This window comes from Amblyomma mixtum, chromosome 2 (assembly GCF_055824585.1).
Source record: "Amblyomma mixtum isolate Tamu chromosome 2, ASM5582458v1, whole genome shotgun sequence".
Taxonomy (NCBI): Eukaryota; Metazoa; Arthropoda; class Arachnida; order Ixodida; family Ixodidae; genus Amblyomma; species Amblyomma mixtum.
The window spans coordinates 160,255,893-160,280,033 of NC_143013.1; the positions used below are offsets into that span (position 1 = coordinate 160,255,893).

The 24,141-nt window shown below is 45.5% G+C and overlaps 2 long non-coding RNA genes across 3 annotated transcripts in view; one reads left to right on the forward strand and one right to left on the reverse strand.

Annotated features, from left to right (window-relative positions):
- The window catches only part of LOC149361414 (uncharacterized), a 25,689-nt gene continuing 1,548 nt past the window's right edge, over positions 1 to 24,141 (forward strand). The window contains exons 1-3 of the long non-coding RNA XR_016288404.1: positions 1 to 188; positions 1,689 to 1,744; positions 7,054 to 7,335. This is a non-coding gene — a long non-coding RNA (uncharacterized LOC149361414). The remainder of the gene's footprint in view (positions 189 to 1,688; positions 1,745 to 7,053; positions 7,336 to 24,141) is intronic.
- LOC149361415 (uncharacterized) overlaps positions 22,781 to 24,141 on the reverse strand; it is a 6,833-nt gene continuing 5,472 nt past the window's right edge. For both annotated transcript variants that reach the window (XR_016288406.1, XR_016288405.1), the window contains exon 3: positions 22,781 to 22,945. This is a non-coding gene — a long non-coding RNA (uncharacterized LOC149361415). The remainder of the gene's footprint in view (positions 22,946 to 24,141) is intronic.

The window sequence follows — 24,141 nt, forward strand, 5'->3', positions numbered from 1 at the left end:
GCCGAGGATGGCGCGCGTTTCAGAGAACGGGCGAACTCGTGCATGCTCCAGCGCCTCGTTGCGCTATCTGCGCTTTCGTTTCTCTCTCGTGAATCGGCCCGCTGCTGTTTTGGTAGATGCGAGCTCGGTGAATTTTGCTCTCAGTTCATGGTTTAGGCAGTCCTACCTTCAACCTTTTCCAGACTGAGGTGAGTGCTGTCAAAGTAATTCATTGTGCACGCGCGATGCTGTTTCGTACTTGCCCGCCAACCAGATAAAAAGTGTTCGTCGTCGCTCTGTCACCGCCTTGTGGCTTGTTGAAAGAGCTGATGCACGACTGCGCAAGTATGTGACGGTCTCGATTATTAATGCGGCGTCTTCTATTGTAAATTTCGCGACATCGTGCGGGTGAAGGCGCGCGAGGAGACCGCGGAGTGGCGTCGAGTAGGTCATTTTTTCGCGCTTGAGAGGACTGTTGCATGTTTGTTACTGTGCACCTATAGATAGTCGGTTGCCTCCAACGAAGGTTTGTCTTTTTCAAGATTCATCTCCTTCACTCATGGCCTCTGTACAATTTGGCCGCAGCTGTTATTTCTGTGTGTGCCAGCGTAAACGCGCTGGACTGTGGGATTTTACTGCCTTCCTCGCAGCTTCAGCAGATGGGGTACGTGACTTGCGCTATGAAAGCGTCGGGATTCCCGACAGGTAGGTGGCGTTTACCTGTGCAGACCAGTTGTATGTTTTCCTTCCTTTTTCACGCGGTGCTGCAATGCAGGAGATCAGCTTCTTTGTGATACTTCCGAAGAGCGAAAGAAGGGGTTGCTGGCCAGCGGAGAGCCTAAGTTTAAATATGAGCTGGCTCAGTGTGAAAAAAATAACTGGCGTACCTGGGAGTGCCACGAACCTTCTGTACAGCATGAGACTGCAGCAATGCATTCATTGTGCTTATCCGCTCAGGCCCGTCACTGCCAAGTAACTCATGTGTAAGGCGACGGATGCCACAAGGAATACGTGACTTCATTAGCCTTCAGCTAGCACTAGGTCGATGCCCATGGAAATATTTATCGTTTTACAACCGAAATAACTGCATTGGTATAATTCTTTCAGTTTGTTTAAACATTTGGGATGCCTGTCCCTACCATAGTTTCCCAACACTTGTTCTGTGTGCTCCAATGCATTCGAGGAAGCTATGGGAAAGATTTCCAGAAAAAAATTAATGCATTCATAAGTAACAGGCAGTGTGTGCCTGTAAGCCGCTGCCAAGGGCACTGAGAGTGTATTCAGACAAACCAAAGATGACGCTGAGCCAGCATGTCTTTTGGAGGAGAGCTAGCGGCCGCTGTGTGGACTTCACGTGGCTGTCAAGGGACAAGGCAGCAGCTGCTATAACCACTTTCCAGAACAGTTCATCCATGCAAGCAGCATATGCAGCACTTACCGTATCAGTGAATCCACTACACTGTTTCGTTTGTTGTAATTAATTGTTTTGGAAATGCACATCTAGTGCATTTACGAAGCAATTAATTCGTGTGTGTATCAACCAGCAGCTACCAATGTCGTTACTTTGTTTTTCTGCTGCAGCAGGAGCCCTCACTTGCTGTACTCAATTCTCGGAGCGAGTTTGTTGAATTCATCTGTGCAAACTGGCCGTGTTTGTAGCATTACTCTGATCTGCAGCTTCTGCAGCGTGCGCCTTTGTTTATTTGCAGATCCTTCCACCAGCTGGATTCTACCTTGACCTCATTACCACAGTGAGCCGAGATTGGTATGGCGTAATGCATACTTTCGCTGTTTCCACAGGTTCAGAGCATGCTCCTGGTCAAGTTTTAAAAAGTTTGAATTTTTGAAAGCATGCCCGCAATGTATTTACTTTTATTGTGGAGTGTGTATTTTGGCACCTCTGCATTTTACGGTACGCTGTTGTTTGGAAAGTTGTTCGGAGCACTTTCGGCTACGTGATTTGCAGAGAGAGAAGTTGGGGAAACACAAATGTGCGTGTGCAGTTCCTTGCCAGGTTCACAATGAATGGAAGATTTAGGCCTGCGCAAATCTGCACTGGATTCGTAAGCATACAGTGTGCCATGTAAACAAGCTAGACTCGGACTCCTTTCAAAGCGGGGGTTTTGAAAATGGGCTCCTTGGAGTACTTTTTTGGTTCCCGAGATCAGTCTCCTTTCTCTTCCCTCTTCCCTTTGCCCACTTTATTTTGGGACTGATTAATAGTATGGCTACTGATAGCAGGATATTTCACTGTTCATCCAGTTGTTACAAATAGCATTTGGGTATTTTTGTCCATGTTAGGTAGGAAGGTGTGAAGTCGGGACACAGGGTTCCGCAGCAACTTGAGGACCCTTGTTCCACAGGCATGAACCTTGTTCAGTATGAGCACTTTTACAACTGATGGGTGCCTACAGAAGTGACAATCGTTTTCTTCTTTTCCTGCGGCCCTGCTCGCGTTTATGATCTGTGTTATCGAGTCAAACACTGTCCCGAATAAAAAAGAAATGTTAATGCGGTATGTGGCTGGGCTAAGTAACATGAGATCCTCTATTTATAATGTTCTCATCAAACAAGGGAAAGCAATAGAAAAACAAAAAATCTTGTTTGAGCAAATTTCTGGGCCAAAGTCTCACTAATGGCACATAACACATTGAAAACATGTAAACAATTAAAAAGAAAATGTATGTCGGCAGAAAAAGCGCATTTGATCTTACCTGAAGTGTAACAGCATGAAGTGACATTCGTCGCGACGTACTGTACAGTGACAACGGCAATTGCCTACCGTTGCCACTGCCACTGGTACACCCGTGTGAAGCGAAACTTGGCAGCAGAGCGGCGCGTTCAGCAGTGTTGCTTGGTTGTGGCTGCTTCAGTGACCTTGTGTTATCAGACACCTGCACTAGTACACTGCACAGTGGTGCCTAATTACATTTCTGAGGTGCTATAAAATGTAATAAGTGAGAGGTGCAGCCTATACTCCCTTCAATTTTCCACAGCTCCTACCAAACTTTCAGTGAATTGTGTATGCATGTTGGCAGCTTGCTCGCTTAAACCATGCTGAAAACACAAACTCTTCTTGTAAAATACGTATCATTGCTGGGCTTGCCGAAGTGAATTGTGGATGCAGCTACTGGGAGCAGTGAACTATTGTCTTTATTAAATGCTGGAATCCATGCCTTTTGATCCAAAGGGGTTCGGGAATGGCGAATGACCCGACAAACAACGCAGGTTCAACAAAAAAGGTGCCTTTATTATGGCAACGTAAAACAAAGCACAACATAAACGCCTGCGCGAGTTCGAAAAATGAAGCGCCTAGGCTAGGCAATGGTAACCTGTCCGAATAGGCATAAAGAAATTGGACATAAGCGCCCGAGCACACACTTATGTATGACGCAATCGGGCAAGCACTCCCGCCGTCAGTAGTCCTCTCCCCGCGAAAGAGCCCCTGACCTTCCCTTTTTAACACCAGGGCTATGGCCGCCTCTGTGCCTGTTCCGCATCTCTGCCTTTCTCGTGCCGCTTGATGCAACGCGGCTATTTTTAGTACACTCTATACGTAAGAAGGTGAATGCGTTATCGTGCATCCGACACGGGCACGCTCCCGACTGCTGGAGCCCATGACTGGCGCACATGGGTGTGCTAGCGCAAGCAGATGTGATAAAAACTAGTCACATTTGTACCCGCAACACCTTTTTCTGTTGGCTACTTTGACGAGCCATTTTTTTTTTCGGGTAATGGGCGATAGATAGATACAGAGAGGGCGGAAAGGCACGGATGTTAACCCACATTCTACAAGTTCTACAAGCGTTTTTGGGCCTTCTGCAGGGAGAGTTTGTTGATCAGATGTTCAACATTGACCCGCCTCAGAATCTCAGTCTCCATGCAAGGGATAAAATTAGCTTGAGGGTTGATTTTTTTCAATTGCGCCTGCATGCCGGAGTACTTGCCAGCCATGTTGCTTGCATTGTCACCAGTTGAAGAGGTGAGATAGGTAGTCCTCACCTTCATTAAAATAGACGTGGCCGGTATCACCACAGACCCAGCAGAGCCTGTTGAAGTGACTGAGCCATGTGGGTAGACATGTAGGCGGTGTTTATGGTTAAAATGCAGATGATGCAGTGTCAGTTGTTTGAGAGCAGGCAATGATACACCAGATTTCTTAGTAATTCCCGGAATAGAGAGGTGTACCCGAGGTTCATAGACTCCATATGGGTGAGCATGGTCTTGAAGCATGAGTGAACTGCGAAGGAAGATAGGCACGATGAGCTTGAATTACTTTTGCCAATGCAGTATGTGGTCTGAGCGTTGGAAGAGCTTCAAGATGATGACTCGGAACTCGTGTGAGGTGCCGAATGTGTGTTCTCATGGTTTCAATAGCAATGTATGAAGTAACAGGATGCCCCCCAGCGACAAAAATTGTGCTTGCTGTTGAGGCACATTTAGGTAGTCCAAGGCAGATTTGTAGAGCACGCGCTTGAACACTATGAAGTGTCTGAAGGTTTGTCTTTCTAATATTGCTTAAAATGGGAAAGGTATGCCGCATCTATCCCAGGGACAGCGAACGGTATAGTAGAAGCATCGAGTGCACAGATGTGCCCCAGGGCTTTCCCCTGAGGAAGGAGAGAATATGAACAATCGCTGTCAGTCTCTTTCGCATGAGGTAGAGATGGAGACTCCACGACAGGTTCCCATCGATAATAGTGCCAACAAAGCGGTGACTTCTCTCATAGGGAATGGCGTTGCCATTAATATATATGGGGTAACTTGTCATTTTTTTTTCGTGTGAATGCCACGTGGGAACATTTCTCTGTCAAAATATTTAGGCCCTGCTGACGAAGGTATAACGTCAGTATCGTTGCCGCCTTTTGCAGTCTTGCATGAGCTTAGGGACGGGTCACGCTTGATGCCCAAATACAGATATTATCGGCATATACAGAGATCTGAACAGATTGTGGCAATGAGTCAACCAGGCTGATGAGAGCAAGGTTGAAAAGTATTGGGCGCAGCACTCCACCCTGTGGGACTCCGCGTGAATTTAGATGCAAAGAGATTGGTCCGTCTTGAGTCTGAACAAAACACGACCTCTCGACCAAATAGCTGCGTATCCAGCTGAACATGAGGCCTCAAATCTCAGCAGTTTCTAATGCATCCAAAATGGCCTGTGTTACGTTGTTGTAGGCGCCCTTTATGTCCAAGAACAGCGCCACGGTCAATCTTTTCAAATTTTTTTGGTGCTGGACGGATATTACAGGTCAGCCATATTGTCGATGTAAGAGCGGCCACGTTGAAACCCAGACATAAATCCAGGGTAGATTTGGTATCGCTCCAGGTACAATTCCGCATGTGTTAACAACATTCCATGATTCTCCCGACACTGCTGGAGAGTGCAGTTGGGCGGTATGCTGAAATGTCGAGTGGTGATTTTCCCGGTTTAAGGAGTGGAACAAGATGACTGGGCGATGGGCGAAGTTTCCTACAAACCTAGAACCTGAGTGACAGTGGTTCAGCGGCCCTCAGCTCATTGCTGCAAATCATCGCCTCATGCAGTTAGTGCTTTACGATAGAGTTGATGAACTTGAGAATCGGACTCCAAGAAAGAACTTGGTCGCGCATAGTTACACGTTGGCTTCTCAGTTAAAAGCAGAAAAAGTTTATAACAGTAAGCCAAATAGATTTTTCAAATTATACTTTAATTGACAAAGGTCACATCAGAACATTGACATGGATGCCACAGGTAGGCATCCATTGGGTATCCTTTACACGGAATCCCGAGAGAGAGGGAAATGCAAAAGCCACGGGTGTGTTGAGACGACGGGAATGTTGGATTGAACAGCACCATTGCACATCTTGACACAGTGCATCACGACCTCAAACACACAGGTAGCCAGTGCCAGAGATGTACATAATGTGTTACAGGTAATTGATTACCTGTAATTTTGTAATTAGAAGTAACTACAGTGGCCGCAACTGGCGAAGGTTAGGATCAATTGGAGAGACATGGGAGAGGCCTTTGCCCTGCAGTGGGCGTAGTCAGGCTGATGACGATGAACCTTTAGTATGCAAGACACGCAATTTGGCAATGGTTTTGTTAGAAATGGCATGCATTTTATGGGTAAAGTTTCGTTCAGCGGTTACAGTTGTTTGTAGTACTCCCAATGTTGGAAACAATGAATGGTGAGTGCAGTAGCAATTGCACACTGACAAAACTAAGGAATCAGAAACTGAGCTTGGCAATCAGTGTTAACCTGCCTCTCTGCATTTGAAAGCCAGCACACTCACGTATGTCTTGCTGATGAGTTTTAGCACACTGACAGACTGACACTGACTGACTGTGACTGACAGATGCAAAACACAGTGGCACTTTAACTGTGGCCATTTAACCACATACAGGGTGATTCTTTTTAACCTTTACAGATTTTTTTTCTTCAAAAAACTGCGATTTTTGGTGCAGTCTGTTGAGCTACATTAGTACAGTAAGGCGGATATTAGGTACCTCATATGGATCAAGAATTAGACGATTAGTTAACCTAGATGAACTATTTAAGTTTTCATTGTAGGGGGCAAAGTTCTACTGCGAAATTGCTGGCCTTCAACATCGAAGATGAGTCCCGTTTTTAAAGTTTCTTAATATGCGATATCATTCGAAATATCGTCAAAAACGTGCATTTGAAACCTTGTTGAGCTGATTTTCACACACTAATTATAGAATGCAGTCACTGCACCTGGCATCGCCGAAATCAACTTCTTCTACATCATCAAATGCTCCAATTGCACCTGCTGTTTCTGACACGTAAGAAGTGTGGGAGAAGGCTTGTTATAAATATCCAATGCAGGAATGCAAACTCGGCTAGCTTTCAAATGCATACTTTTGGTGGTCAATATTTTGAACCGCACTGGTAATTAATAAAATTTAAAAAATGCAGCTTACCTTCAATGCTGACTGCCATCAATTTTGCAATATAACCTTGCCTTTTGCTATAAAAAATTAGTTGATTTTAGTTAATTCATCATTAGTCTGTGGAGATGAATCACAGACACAAGTCATTGTTGGGTCTCCACAAATTTATTTGACAGGACTCGCTCAGCCAGGCAGAAACGGGACAGCGTGCCGCCGGCATCCAGTTGAGCAGCCCTGAAATCCAGTCTGCGCGTGCTTGGCAGGCGTGCTGGGGCTGTCGCCATCTTCTGCGGCCGGACCAAGATGGCACGCTATAGGGCCCCCCCTCTAGCGATGAAACCATGAGCAAAGTGTGAACGGCGAAAAGCGGATACTCTTGGCGCAAATCGTACGCGACGAGGACTGGCACGGTCGGGTGAGGATGCAGCTGCGCAGTTGGCGATGACGTCGGTGTCAAGGTGAGCAGGTTCAAGGCGGTCAACTGAGATTGTGTCCTCTCGGCCATTGATGAGCTGAAGAAAGTGCTTAGAAGCACACCAGAGCACCTGAACGGACCATCGTATGGTGGCCGCAAGGGTGGGCGTACAGCGTCGTGGCGAACAAAGATGTGAGTGCACTGCTGAATGTCTGGGAGGGACATGGATACGACGGAATACTGGCACTGATGTGGCGGAACGACAGTGCTCATAGCGCTGTGTAGACGGTATGCGTAATCTCAGATGTCAGCAGGCATGGGTGGCGAGGTCTAGAAGAATTCTCTAGGAACACGGAGAGTAGTGCCAAACGTTAGCTCTGCTGCACAGGTAGAAGAGCCACTGCGAAGTGCGGTGCGGGAACCAAGCAGGAGTAGGGGTAGGCACTTGATCCATGGCAAAGGAAAAGCGGATGCCATAACTGAAGCCTTCAACTTCCGGTGAAAATGCGCAATGACACCATTCGAAATTAGGTGGTAAGAGGTCGTCTTGATGTGATTGATGCCGGGGAGCCGAGTTAGGTCGGCAAGTAATGTGGAGTTGCACTGACAGCCACGATCAGTTGTAATGGTGGAAGGGACACCATAGCTGCTTACCCAGAGTGTGATGAGTGCTGTTCTGATCGACTCTGCGGTTATGTCTAGAAGGGGCATCGCTTCAGGCCATCTCGTGAACCTGTCAGTGCAGGTTAACAGGTAGCGGTGGTTCCCGCAGGGAGGAAGGGGACCGACAATATCAACGTGCAGGTGGCTGAAGCGGGGAGGCGGGAAGGTGCCAAGCGGAGTCGCAGTGTGTCGGTGCACTTTGCTTTGCTGACAGCTGAGCCATGTGCGCGAGCACCAGTGAACGTCGATGTTGATGCAAGACCAGACATAACAAGCCGTGACAAGGCGCTGTGTTGCGCGGATGCCAGGATGGGCCAAAGAATGGGGGCATCAAAGACAGTTTGTCGGTATGGTGGAGGCACGTAGGGTCGAGGGCGACCTATCGATGTATCACGTCCGGATAACCAAATTTGTGGAGATGAATCGCAGACACAAGTCGTTGTCGGGTCTCCACAAATATATCTGGCAGGACCCACTCATCCAGGCGGGAACGGGACAGTGCCTCCGGCATCCAGTTGAGCAGCCACGAAATCTAGTCTGCGCGTGCTTGGCAGGTGTGCTGGGACTGTCGTCGTCTTCTGTGGCCGAACCACGATGGCATGCTATAAATTCATATGAGGCACATAATGTCTGCCTTGCTGTACAATCCAACTCAACAGGCCACATTGATGTATCTCTCATGCTTTTCAAAATAAAATTGTGCAAAAGTTAAAAAAAATCAACTCTATATCACATTTTACTGAGATGTCGTCACATGGTTTTGCACCATTTTTGGTCTTTGAGGAAAGGAAATGTCTCGTATCTTGGTGGGCACCTGAACAGCACTGCAAGGGAAGGGATCAAGGTGATAGTGGAAGAAGAAAGAGAGGAAGAGGTGCCGTAGTGGAGGGCTCCGGAATAAATTTGATCACCTAGGAATCTTTAACGTGCACATGGGCGTCTGCGTTTCACCTCCATCAAAGTGCGACTGCCACGGCCGGGTTTGAACCCGGAAACCCCGGCTCAGTAGCCGAGCGCCAAACCACTGAGCCAGATACACCAATAATGGCAGTTTTGCTCTGCGGAATGTTGCTTCAGCTTGATTTATGCAATTTTCAGTGGTAAATAAAAATTATTCTGACTCCACGGGTATTATAATGCTTGGATCTGCCAATATGAGGCAGGGTCATTTTGTTTCCTACTTAACCTAGTAGGGTGTTTTGTTCAGTTTGTCCTTTTAAGTCCGTAGGCAGTCATTGTCCATGCATGCAGCTTATCTCATTAAGCGTTGATGACAGACAACTGATTGTGGGTCCCAATAATGACAAGTTAGGCAAGCCATTGTACAGATCCGAAGCAGCGTCTGTGTCCCTCACTGGTTGCACAAGCTTTACATGGGTGCCACTTTCGGTGCTGTGTGCGTGCCACTGTCCAGTTTCAAACAAGGAACTGCTGACAACTGTTCAAGGTTTAGGGACACCAAAATTTTCATATTGTATTTTTGCATTTCAATGATGTGTAAGACATTAGCCAACGTAAATCACAATGTGAAATTCACCTGCGCTCAGTAGTGAACTTATATACAGGTGTCAGGCTTTTCGGTTTTTATTTTCTAAAATTTGGCTGACTTTTTTTGGCGCTTATTTCAGAATTAATTTTTTTCGGCAACATAATATGGTACTCTTGTGTGGTAGAAAGTTGCCTAGAATTTCTTTTAACCTTTTTTCAGCCAGAGATTTGATTTACTAGTAATCAACACAAAAATGGCACAAAAAATTTACAGCTGTACTTAGAAATGCCATCACCTATAAAAAAGAAATGGAAGAAACTGTAAGTCAAAAATACAAGTGCAATTTGACTTGCAAAAGCTAGGTTGTCATGCTGATGTTGGGTTTCTGCACTGAATGGAGAGAGAGGTTGGGTCTCACGTGGTCTGCATGTTGACAGCGACGGAACTGCTGCTTAACCATCGAGGTAGCCGGAATATCATACTTTTTCGTGGCACTTGTGTATGGCTTCGCATGAGTGTCCCTACATACAGTGGAGGAGCCCACTCAACTAAGCAACTGCACTAAGTGGGTGATGGCAGTTAACAACATGCAGCAGTTTATTTACAACCTGTCTACAAATCAACCAAGGCAGTTGCTATCATGCAAATTTAACAATCAGGAATGTTGGGCCAGAGCTCCCTTCTCACACAACTCCATCAGCCTGACCAGCCTAACAAGTGCAGAGCGCAGTGGCTCCTCTCTTTTGGACTGGCGTCAGCACCCTGTCTTGGCCCTGCCTGCTCTCTCGAGACATCACTCCACCAAAAGCAGGGTCGAGTCTCCCCTTTTGGCACCAGAAAGCCACCTTACCTGTAGCACGCTGATGCCCACGAGCACCTTGTGCATTCCACGAAGCCATTTAAGTACAGTTACAGCACAGACCACACACTCAAAACGATAGCAGCAACTGAATGGGAGCCACCATTCAGCTAGGTCTGAGCGCACGACTCTGCCCGCGCTCACTTCTTCACTGTTAGTCTCTGGAACGTGTGGTCCTCATCACGCGGTGTGGTGCTGAAGTGCCACAAACCTGAGGCGTCTGTGTGTTGACTGCGCCTTGTAGGAAGGAAGACCTTCCAAGGCCTTGACTTTTCGTAGACCGCCATTCCTGCAGTTTACAGTTTGTTTTCAAACAAGCCCACTCATATGGCACAAGGTAGGAGACGGGAGAGAGGGCCTCACAATAAGCCCCAAGGAAATAGCTGAAGAAAACATTGAGCTAGTGGATCCGGGTGTTGGCTGTTTTATGACCCTCTGCACTATAGCCCATCAATTTGACTGCTTGAAGCCTCCCAGTTTGCAGAGGTGTGCAGAATAGCAGAGTAATATACCTTAGAACGCATGACTGCGCTACTTAATCTTAATTTTCTTGAAGGAGCTAGACACGCAGCGGACACGGGACAGAGAAAGAAGACGACACAGTTGCAAGTACCGCCGCCCTGTGTCGTCGTCTTTCTCTGTCCCGTGTCCGCTGCGGTGTCTAGCTCCTTCATGTCTCACCAACTGGCCTATACATCTACCCTCCTAACTTAATTTTCTTCTTTGCCCTAGTGCGTGTAACGTGTCTATTAAAGAATACTGACTATCCTTTTTCACTTATAACCAAATTTTGAAAACTGAATTCGGTGTACTTTATTTTTGCCTAACCTTATTATTGGATTAATTCTTCGATGCAGTTTTGGTTTCAGCAGTTGAAAGATGGTTGTGGCATCACAAGTAAGCATCCGATCATGCGAGGCATACACAGTCTGAACTATAATAGCTCTTTGTTCACGTGCTGCCATTCTGGCTTCTGGAGCAGTTTAGTGCTAGTGTTTCAATGCATTAAAGCTACAGAGCAGTGGTTATACTGTCGCTTCTGTATGCCTTACATGACCTTGTACTTGCTAGTGATATGGCAACTGAAACTACAATGGAAAAAAAAATTACAAATTATTTATTGAGTACTGATGAACTCCACGCGATGATCAATGTTTACTAATGTTTCGTACTTTATTCCAGGGCAAAAGCACAAGCCGAAAAATTTGGTGCCTCTACTCCTTCAACTCATGTCACTGCACTAGTCTGTGACCGGTCTGGCGTACACTGTGTAGCATTCTCCTTGTCCCTCATCTTTCATGAGTAGCAGAAAATATGCATTTCAAGATTGTTGACAAATATCTCGAGAATGGTTAAGATCGTGTAAGGCAGCCAAGTTAACCTCGTCTGTACCTACCATTGCAGCCTAGGCCTCAAAACCAGTAACTGTAATGTGCACTAACCAATTTTAGTTCATTAGGACGTCTGGTTCCTGACCTTTTTGGTGTTTATTAAGCAAAAAAGATTACAGTGAAGATGAGAGCTTCACAGCAGCTTTTTTTCTCTCCAGAAAAATACGGCATATGGTTTCTTAAATTAAACTTGGCAATACATACATGTGTTCCTGGCAAATGTGCCATCACGCAGGAAGAGGCAGAGAGACCAACATCGATGACTAGCATACAGACTGGCGATTCTTTGGTGGGATGATTGGTCACTAAGATTTGAAAATCGCTGTATTCTGAAGCAGTTTTGAGGACAGAAAGGCTCGAGATTGTCAGGCGTACATTATTTAAGCACAATTTAGAACATTTCTGGTGACAGGCACACATCATCATGAGAAGGCCTAAAAGGTGCGTAATTGACCACAATGATTGCAAAAGCTTCGGTAACCATCCGGTATTTTTCAACAGCCATACGCCAGACAACTCGTGCAACATGATGAAAAAAACTGGATATGGCTGTCCACTAACAGCACTGTTAAAAATACATGTGACCGAATTCATAGCAATACCATGGCCATGCTAAAATGGAATACATTAGCTGAAAGTGGACACCGCATAACCACTGCCCATGAGCCAAGTTCTACAAAACGTGGATACAGGACATCATGTATTTGTAAAAATACTCGCACAGCCCGATAATTAGATTGCACCTCGCCTGAAACTGGAGATCAAGTATGACGCTGAAGAATGCATATCAAAAACAACCTGTGTGTACCACCATTATTTATTAATTACCCTCAGGGCCTGAAGGCAATACAGAGGGGAGTGGGATAACGTACAGTAAATACCATAAAGTATAGAAAGAAAAGAAAAAGAAAACAGCAAGAACAAATGCGGCAGAAAGACAATTATTGTGGGAAATAGGCCAGTGAAAACAAATTCCAAGAAAACACAAAAATTTGAAGAGAGAGACTAGATATGGCAGTATTAAAAAAGTATTAGTAATGTCAACTACATGGTTGGGAAGGTCGTTCCAACTCGCACAGGTACTGGGGATGAATTTGGTTTAGGTTTATGGGGTTTAACGTCCCAAAGCGACTAAGGCTATGAGAGACGCCGTAGTGGAGGGCTCCGGAAATTTCGACCACCTGGGGTTCTTTAATGTGCACTGACATCGCACAGTACACGGGCCTCTAGAATTTCTTCTCCAAAGAAATTCAACCGCCACGGCCGGGATCGAACCCGCGTCTTTCGGGTCAGCAGCCGAGCACCATAGCCACTGAGCCACCGCGGCGGCCAAATTAATAAAAGAAATGTTCAGTGTGACATGAAGGAACACCTATTTTGTGGAGATGATCTATGCAGCCTGTAACATGTAGGCCTGGTTAGCAGCCACCTCTTAAGGAGAGGATTGGTATCATATATCTTGTGAACAGGACATAAGCAAGAAATTTTTCTTTGGCATGAGAGCAGCGGCAATCATAAGGTAGCCTTCACAGCGGTAACACTGGAGCTATGGTGATAACTGGAAAGCATGAATCGCAATGGTTGGTTTTGTGCAGATTCAGATTCAGATGCTAGTGATCTACCACAGACTTATGGTACATACTCCAATTTAGACAGAACGAGTGAAGTAATTTTACTGAGCTAGAGGAAAGGTAGAATTTTGATGCAGATACAGACACCCTAACGTACGGTTAGCATTGTTAGCAGTAAATTCAAAATGCAATTTCTAAGAGGTGAGAAGTTATATGCACACTGAAGTATTAGTACAAAGACAGTTTCCAAGGGAGTATTGCAAAGTTTAAAAGTGGCTGTTACAACGCCACATTAAGCACACACTTGTTAATGTTAAGTTCCTAGTGCCATGTTCGTTTCAAAACTCGGTTAATATCAGGTTGAAGAATAGAAGCGTAAGAGTCGCTGTTAATTTCAGAGCCTAAAGACAGAAGAGGCAGCATTGTTAGTCATGTCATTAATACAAACGAGAAAAAGTAAGGGCCCAAGAACCCTGGGGAATGCCTGAGCCCACTGGAGAAGAACAGGAGATAAGTTGATCTGCAGTCACACATTGAGAATACTAGTTAAGGAGGGAAGACGAGGTTACTGAATTTGAACTTTTTCAAAGGCTTTCCAGAAATCGAGAGAAAGAGCTATTTAATGAAAAACAGATTTTAGCCGGCGTGAATATTCGGTGACATGCTAATCTGCGTAGGGGAGGGAATAGGGAAGTAAAGATGGAAGGAGAATGGTAGAAAACAGTGCAGTCATTGAAGAGGGTTGCAACGCAGTAGCTCACCGCATGATGGCTTCTTTGGATGAGACCAAAGTCAAGTTCTGTGCATGGACAGCAGGGTGATCAAGTGTTTGGCAATTTAGAGTTTGTCTAAAACACCAATAGCGTCGAAATAGGCAAATAAGAATATGATTGTACGTTGCTGCTGTCTGTGAATAACCTAATAGAGTCCACTGTGAGTGGCACTCGGGTGACGGACTGCATGCATTGTTCGTAGCGCGCACGTCCGTTGGCGTGCGCTGGACATTCGAAGAGGATATGAAGCACAGTCTCAACTGAGCTGCAGTTGTCACAATACGGACTGTCTGCTTGCTTGAAGCAGTATCGTAGACTGTTCGTAAACGCAACACTAAGACAAACACAATGATAAACTGTTTCTAGATGACGCGGAGGCCCAAGTGGTAGTCTTGATTTGAGCTGTGGGTCGATGGAATGGAGAAAGGGGTAATGATGACTTGGCGAGTTCCAGAGGCAGTTCTTTTCATCCTGGGTATATGGTTTGGCGAGTTGGGAGGCATCTGATTTTGTGAAGAAGGTGCGCTTGTAGTCACGGTACAAATCGAGGAACATGCAGTCTGCCATAGAACCCTGACCAGGATGAAATGCACATCGTGTGTAATACAAAAAAAGCTGTGTCTTGCATAAAAATGTTTCATGAAACCCTTGCTGGCAGTAACTGAGAAAGGAATTTGACTCTACGAAACTTGCAAGGAGAGAGTAGATGCCATGTTCCATGGTCTTACAGAGGATGCTAATAAATGAAATGGGTTGGTAGTTAATAGAAGAATGCTTGTCTTCAGACTTGTGCATTAAAACCACCTTCCAATCATTGGGGACCCAACCAGACTCCATAAATTGCTCAAACAGTTTAGAAATGAATTATAGCCCTAAAAGCTTTCATATTTTTTTTGAAGTTTAGAGTTGATGTTGTCCATACCGCATGGCGGTGAGATCTTGATTTTTTCAACCCCCACAGGTTCATAACAATGGGGTTCACAAGAAGGAAATTACAAGGTGGATAACGAGGTTATGCGATATTACCTGGCCACCTGATGCTTTTAGATTAACTGCAGAGTAATCCGTTTTGTTAGCAACGCTCCGAAATTGTTGGTTATCAGTTAGCCTCAGTGGCAAAGTGTGATTGAAAAGTGACTCCTTTGCTTGTTTTAGTGTGGTTTTATATTAAGAAGTAGAGGACTAACACGCATCACACCAGTGTATAGAATTAGACATTTTGGCGGACTGAAACATTTTTTCCCTAGTTTTTTCTAGTGATAAGTAAAGTAAAAATGTTCTCATATTTTGCACATAGGCTGCAAAGTTTAGTGTGCTAGACAGTAATAACCAGGCACATAAAACAGCAAAAAGGCATTCAAAAGCTTCTTCTACACTGCAGCCTTTCTTAGCAGCAACTAATATTTTCTGGATAATAAAAATAAACATGCAAAAGGTAGAACTTTATTTTGTATACACAAAAATAATGGCACTTTTACTGACTGCATGCACATACTGCAGCCAGAGTTGAATGCACTGGGTAAATCCTCAAGGTCCTTTACAGCTTTCAGATGTCGATCAACCGAACAATGCAAAAGTGCAAGCGTGAACTCCATAAATGATGCCAGAACAGAATAAATACTGCCCTTTCTGAGAAGCATGAAAGAGCATTGCACCAAAGTGCACAAAGGTGGGCTGCATAAAAGCAACAACATGAGATGACTCGTACACGGCATCACAGACCCCACGATGGCTGACCACACACCACTTCCACGGGGCAGGTAGCTATCAGCGGATAAGATGGACGAACAGGCTTCCTCCATGTTCTGGTCTATAAAAACGGCTATCCTAACAGGCAGAGGGATGCGCACTGGGAAGCCAAATGGCTATCCACAATATTCAAGTGAGTTAAGCAGAAATCAAGCTGACAAAATGAGATGAAATCTGTTGCCTTCAGATTTGAGCAGGAACAGAGGAAGATCCTACGCCGTCTCATTCAGTTAGCCTGTTTCAGTGCTTTCCCTAAAAACTTGGAAAATATGAGACACTACACATTTTTGCGCGGTTACGCTCAGTAAATCTGCTTTAAAAGAATACATGAGGAAGGAACCAATCGACAGCTTTACGTATTAGTGCACTGTACTTACAGAAATCAGGTCAACGAGTATGTAACCCCATCAGCTAAAGAATAATCACGCTTTCTTGCTCTGCAGTGCACCACTTAAGCAAAGCTTCCCATTTGTGCAAACGTTTCCTTCCTAGACAACTACTATTACACTCCACAAAGAAAAGAAGCGGCCAGCACATTTCAAACATACATTTCCAATTAGTCGGCAAGCTAAAACCTTACGATGATCATGCATAAAAGATTAAGACACCGAGCAGCACACTTGCAATATCAGCTCGAAAGGTTGCGTCCGATGTCAGCTGCGAATGTAAACCCGATGTTTCATGGTTTCGATGGTCTAGCTAGAACTGCCAGTGAAAGCCGCGCGCATCCTATTCGTGCTCAATTCAAGTGAAAACATTTCTGGCATACGTTTCGCGCAGACAAGCTCATATGCTGGCAAAAAATATTTTTTAGCCGCTAAGTTCCGTGGAGTTCAACGTGCCGAAGCAAATCGTTCCGATTTGTGGACGATATGCGAACGGCAGGCGCGGTACTTGCCACCATGGCACTCAAGTATGTTGACATTCGAGAAATTATTAACACACACCACCTTTTCCTTACGCAGAACTGACAGTTGTCTTGCTGAACTTACCGAAATGATGCTCATTGAGTGAGAAGGTTCGCCGGCACTCTGCAGGGATGCCTGCCTGAACATATGTCACTTTATGGTTCGTTAGCATTTACAGCACCTGGCAAAAGCATACGACAGGTGCAGCAGAGCACAAAAAGGACAGTAATAACACGACACACATCATTTACAACACATTTCATACACGCGCCACGACCCTAGCACTACGTCACACACAAAAAAAAGGGGAGGGGCAATGAGAAAAGCGCACGCAGCGCCATTACTGAAATTTTGTTGCAGGCGAAACTACGCCTTTTAATTAGAGAAAGACTAACAGTGCACAAAATCACAAGCACGATATTTTAACTTTTTTTAAGTGCACTGCTTTTTGAAAAAAAAAAAAAATAGTTCGGTGGGTTTTCGTCAGTGTCGCCATCTGTAGTGCTGTCACTCAAGCCTTCGCAACGGCGCGTCATTTGAACTCACTAGTTTCAGTGTGCGCGTACGAGTCTCTTTGCGGGTCTGCACACAAGCACCTGCTGTTGAGCAATGCTAAACTTTTTTTTACGCTGTAGAAAATCCATTGTCTCAGTGGAACAGAAGTGGCAAAGAAAGAGATGTGGTCTGATTCAGTTGTAATATAACTGCAACATTCCCAAGAAAATAAGAGTTTCCCCAGTTACTGCAGGTCAAAAACATGGTGATAAATGGACAGTTAACAGGCAAGTGGAAATAGCTCATGACAAAAAGCGCAAAAAGATGAAGACCAAGTGAAAGACTGTTAGTCTTGTGTCTTTTCACTCCGTTCATAATGAAACCTTGACATGGAATAAATTGGGCAAATAAGCTTCCCACTCAGTGATGGGCAGTGAAGTTGAAATACATTGGAAACTGATGATGATGCTGGGTTTTCTTGACTCAAGGGCATCTAAGGCCAAAGAGCGCCAAACACAAGGTTTTTGGTTGGCTCAGGCTAAAGTATGTACTACACGTGTTAAAATCAATACCGGGTGTATAGAGCCCAAGAGTAGTGAGTATGTTCATGACCACAGTGTGTCAGGAGGGTGTATAAATCAGCTAGAATGGCCTAAAGAGGTGTATAGTGCCAAAGATTCGCTGTGGCTTAGCTTGGTTAAGCCCGGTAATTGCGAAAGCAATATCCGTACCTACGCCATGGTACAGCTGGTAGTGTAGCTGGTGTTGGTGCTTGTGGTTAGACTTGTGGTGATGCATCGGTTATACAATCCAAACCAATCCAATCCAATCTGATCTGATCCAATCTAATGCAATCAAGGTCAAATGGAGGTCAGTGGTGGTCACCGCTGCGGCACGGCAAAGGCGTGAAAGTGCAAGTAGTATGGCTTTCGCAATAAAAAATTGTGTTAAGAATTGTTGCATATAAAAGACGAAGCCAGGTAGCCTCAACCGCAGTCCTTGTTTGGAAAAGAAGAGCGAGGCATCTAGCAGCTACGGCTAAGCTCAGCCTTCTCCTCAGCAATGAGGAGGGGCTGAGGTTGCTTGGAGTAAGAGATCTCTTGCAGAAATCCTACATGTGTTAAAATTCTGAAAACCCTACCCAATGAAAGCATGCAGTCATCACCTAAAAATAAAGAAGGGTGCAATGGTATTTTGTATGTGTATAGCTCTGGGAAGTGCTGCCGTCTTTCTGTTTCGAATCTCGGGCACACGATTAAAATGTGCACAACTGAGATGGTAGACTCCACATCTTGCGCACTGCGGTGCTGGTGTCCTTTAAAAGATGCAAGTGTGTGATGTATGTTCTATCCTCAGTGTGCAGAGAGCAACTTCTTTGAATCTATTTTGTTTTTCCGTGGCATACCTTCCAATCCTTGGTTTTATTGTGTGCAGTTTGTTCTCTGTTCATCCCAGTCCTGCTGTCACTCATTGCGGAGTGTAGTCCTCTAATATGTGGCCTGAGGTCCTGGTATGGAAGTTGGTTAACATTGATAAGACGCAGTTCAGCAGCTGACGCAGCAAGCCTATCAGCTCCCTTATTTCCATCGATGCCACAGTGACCTGGTACCCAGCATATTGTAATTTTAAGGTTCAATGTGTGCGCAAAAATGGAAGTTTGCGCGCAGGGGATTCATAATGGGGCTTTTATAGGGTTTCCCAGGGGACAGGGCTATAACCACACTTAAGGAATCACAGTAAATAACAGAGGTAAGGATTTTCTTTTGCAGGATGGACCTAACAGCCAGCAGGATACCATGACATTCTGCAGTAAATATGCTTGTGTCTATTCGTTGTTTTTGTCTCAGAAAATTGACAGCTGTGAACTGCACATGAAAACTGAAGATGTTTGGTTTTGGTTTGGTTTGGTTTTATTGGGGTTTAACGCCCCAAAGCTACTCAGGCTATGAGGGACGCCGTAGTGAAGGTCTCTGGAAATGTCGACCACCTGGGGTTCTTTAAAGTGCACTGATATCGCACAGCACACGAGCCTCTAGAATTTCGCCTCCATCAAAATTTGGCCGCCGCGGCCGGGATCGAACCCGCGTCTCTCGGGTCAGCAGCCGAGCGCCGTAACCACTGAGCCACCGCGAAACTGAAGATGTCTTGGAGTCATCAGTGTAAAACTCTGTGCACTGATACTTTGCTTTTAGGGACATGAAGTGCTGTTTTATGCCAATTGGCGACCCATGCTTGCCAACCTCACAAAAAGTTCTTTCACAGACAACTGGATGCACTTCCCAGGGAGCAATCACGTCTCTAGAAGAAGTCATCAGTATTAGAGACTGGTATACTCATTTCTTGGACAAGTGTGGCGACTCTAATAGGTGAAGGTGGGGTTTCAGACGGTCTCTTTGAAAACAGTCAGTGTACTGGTCGGGTTTCGCATAAGCACACTGCATGGATGGTCGGCATGAGATAATACCTTGGTGGCGTATGCTATACTTGTAAACTTCGCCTTAGTTCAAATGGCTATCAGTCCACCTTATTGTACAAACTAGCAATTGGGCTTGTACGGAAAGCACCAGTAGCCAACCGCAGACCCAGGTGGTACACTGCATCGACCATTTTTAAGGTGGTTCTTCGAGTTGACTCGTACGCTACTCAGCAGTAGTCTATACATGATAGAACTACGCCATTTAGAAGACTCAGCAGGCAGTCTCCATCTGTACCCCACGACTGGTGTGACACGATTTTTAGAAGGTTCACTGCCTTCATACATTTAAGCCTTAACTGCTCAATGTGTGTGACGAACATAAGCTTTTCGTCAACTATGACGCCAAGAAATTTGTGGTCTTTTTGGACAGCAATACTCTGCCCGTTCAGTGTGATGTCGGGTTCAGGTCTAACACCACGTTTTTTTTTAGAGTACACTGACTGTCTTTTCTGTGTTGAGTTTAAATCTGTTCTTGTGTGCCCACTTTGATACTTTGTTCACTCCTAGCTGAATTTGCTGCTCACAGATGGACAAATTACACGACTTGTAGCTTATTTGCAAATCATCAACATAAATAGTGTAGGATATTGATCTCGGTAGGATGCTCTTCAAGTAATTCATTTTGACCATGAAAAGCGTGCAGCTAAGAACGCCGCCTTGAGGGAAACCATTCTGATGTGAAAAACTGCTTAGATAAGGAATTCCCTACACGGACCTTGAATGTTTGTTCAGACAGATAACTCTGAATGGCGGTCAAATACATTTGAAACTGCGTTTTCGATTCATCATGCCTGTGCAGGATAAAGGGCTCTCCCAATGATCTGCCATTATCCCTGTGCCATGCACCAGCCAAAGCTTCCCCCAGAGTGGAAACATGTGGAGGTCATCCTCATTCCCAAGTTCAACAAACCTCCTTCAGTTAAGGCACTCTGCCCCATTCATGTCTTGCCTGGGCAAGATCTATGAACAGATCGTTCATACCCATCTCCGAAACCGTACTGATGCTAAAAACCTCTTTCCCCTGTACATGATCGGTTTCCACCCTGGACTTTCCACCCAAGACGCCTTCCTCCTGCTAAAAACGACGTACTCACGGGCATGCCATCTGGAGGCGAACTTCAAGGGGGCATTTGACGACTTCACCCACACAGCCATCCTGAACAACCTTAATCATATCGACTACAGCACCCGCATCTATCAGTACATCACCGCCTTCCTCTCCAACCGCACCGCCACAATCGGCATAGGCACTATGCGATCCCAACCCTTCGACACTCATAATAAGGGCACCTTGCAAGGAGCTGTCCTCTCCCCACTCCTTTTTAATACTGCTACGGCCCCCTTGGCCCAAATAGCAGCTCAACAGGACCTCAGCTACACCACGTATGCAGACAATATTTCCTCAAGGTCTACACGGGGCTTCCTCGCAGCCAAGAAAGAGGCTCTTCAAAAAGCCATCCTAACCGTTGAGGATTTCTTCACCAGCAGTGGCACACAACAAGCCCTGGAAAAAACTGAAGTGATTCAAACACACGGACCCCGCTACAAGTCACCTGGCTCTATCTGCCTCCGAAGCCATGACCATCTCATTGAGAAATGCCCCGCTTATCCGGGTCCTTGGCCTCTGGGTTCAACATGATGGAAAACCCACCCACACCCTGTAGACACTCCGCACCTCAGGTCTCAATGTCACCCGCATGATCCGCCGAATAGTGGGGCACGGAAAATGCATGCGTGAAGCAGCACTCTCCGACTCGTCAAGGCCCTTGCTATCAGCCGCAGGATTTGCCAGGATTTGGTAAGTGGAAGCCAAGAGCGGGAGATCAACTACAGGTCATTTTTCTTGTCGGTCACAGCACTGTGCAGTGTTATGTTCCGAATGAGAGCAAAAAGCATGAGAGTGAGGAACTAGAAGCACATTTTGCAAGAACAGGTTTGGTCTGGTTTATTGGGTTAACGTTCCAAAGCGACTCGGGCTATGAGGGATGCCATAGTGGAGGAAGGGCTGTGGGTTTAACCACCCGGGGTCTTTTAACATGCACTGACACATCGCACAGTACACAGGACTCCAGCATCTCGCCTCCATTGAAATGGAACTGCCACAGCTAGGATTGAACCCACGTCTTTCGGGTTAGGTACCAAGCACCATAACCACTGAGCCACTGCGTGTTTTTTTTTGTACGTGTTTGTGTGTCCTTTTTTTCCGAAAACAGAAGTAAAATATAACTGTTTCACTCTGGAATGAAATCGTGGAAAGAAAAATGACCATCGTAATGTAGATCGCTTTTTGCAGTACTTTTTGCCAGTGCATTCACTGCATGGTACAGGCACCATGTACAGGGTGCTCCATATTTATCAGTCAGGGTTGTAAAAAAATTATCTTGCGCAAACCACTGGTATATTTCTGCTAAAGCACAGACCACAGGGTAGCTTATGATATCTGTGTTTTCCGATAAATACTTTAACGCCGGAACTTGCCTGGACTGCCAAGAATCGGTGAAGGACTGGAGTCGTCTGCGCGCGGAATTTTCATGGAGGCGAGCGGGATAGCCGGTTTGAGAGGCTTTGCCATCTGGTGAACTGCGAGGCAAACAATATCCCTGCTCGGAGCTGGGGTAGGTCTCGCAGTACCCCAGTTGGCACAGCCTGTCAAATATGCTGCTCCGCTTACCTAGACGAAAATTCTCCGTGCAGACAAGTGTAGTTTTTAGCCGTTTCCAGACAATTCAAGCAAGTTCTGATGTTTAAACCAATTATTGAAAACGCAGACTATAATAAGCTACGTTATGGCCAGTGCTCAAGTCCAGACAGGTAAGTAGTTTGCGCAGGAGAATTTTTTTACAACCCCGACTGATAAATACGGAGCACCCTGTATACCACTTCTGTAAACAGCAGCTTGCATGCACAGTCTCCTATCAGCCGTGAATGAGGTTGCAATGCAAGCTGGGCTAGTTGGAGGCAGCACATAAAACTGTGCACAGTGTGAGAAATTAGACAGCAATAGAGCAAACACATATGCGTGCCAGCACTGTCTTGTAGCTGTGACAAAATAATATCTGCAGCCTGAACTTGTGAGGCAGTGCTGGTATCTGTATGTGCTCTTTCTATTGCCATTTGGTTTCTCATGCTGCACGCAGTATGTCATCATTGGAGCAATCGATGCATTGCTGTAGTCCTCGCAGAACATTTTCAGAAAACAACATCCTCCTTGACCGAAGGAATACAACTTGCTTGGATGCTGTCAGTGCAGCACAAGGGCTTGAAGAAGCTGATCTGGACCTGCAAGCACACAAAAGAACCACCACAGCTGCCCTGGCAGTAGAAGTGCAACTTTCCCCTTGTGGTTACCCATGCTTCCTGACAACTTGAATAAGTTTTTGCTTAGCACAGTGAAATGCGTAGTGGATGAAGCAATTGCACTGACCGCCACAATTAAAGTATGCAGGTTTTTATGCAGTTGATAAAAAATTATAGCAACCGAAACAGAAGGAATTGCAGATTTAGACCACGACCTAGAATAAGAAAAATTGGAAGGGACACTTAATATCGGCCCTAAGGGTATGACACAATAGCGTTATTGGTCTCCTGGGACTCCACATGCCCCTCCTGGAGCAGTGGTGCAGCAGTTAAGCGATGAACCACTGCGCCCTGCGATGACAGGTACTCCCAGTGGTGAGCCCCACGTTGCTCTTCCCGAGCGACCAATCATTAATTTAACTGCCACCTGCCGTGGTGGGCAGTTTGCTCACTATCTGGTGGGCAGGTTGTGATGACGCCTCAAGGTCACGTGACCAAGATGGCCCACCTGCCTCCTAGGTTGCTCTATGGGCACCACCTGCCCGAGCCATGCACGCGGTTTTTCGCTCACAATGCCGACGCTGACACCGGATTTTCTGGTGACCGTGGCGGGTGGCAGTTAAATTAATGATTGGTCGCTCAGGAAGAGCAACCTTTGTCGCTCAAGTCCCACCGGTGACAGCACCTGCCATCGCAGAGCAGTGGTGCATCGCTTAACCACTGCGCCAGGAGTCGTATGAAAACTTCCGGGGATCTATGAGTGTGAAGTAGAGAATGATGTTCTGCATTTATGGGAAAGAACCCACTACGTTCAACTCATCGCGTCATACCCTTAAGGTGGAGCTTTCAATTTCTACCTTACTCCTCCAGCAGCAAGTGTCCATTTCCCATTGTTGAACATGACGGCCAAGTAAATGAATGAATAAATTTAATTTTGGCATGACTGGCACATTCATATAAGGGGGGGAAGGGGAGTGCTAACAGCCAAATAAAGTTTGATTTTCATATATAGCTGTTATGAAAGAAATGTTTATGCAAGTTACTGGAATGTTCACTGTATTTTACTGTATCATGCATGTATTCATCACTTTCTTAAATATACTGTAATACACCTTACGGACTAACTTAATATATGCACCCAGATGAGATTTCTGACATTCAGATTTAGGACATTATTA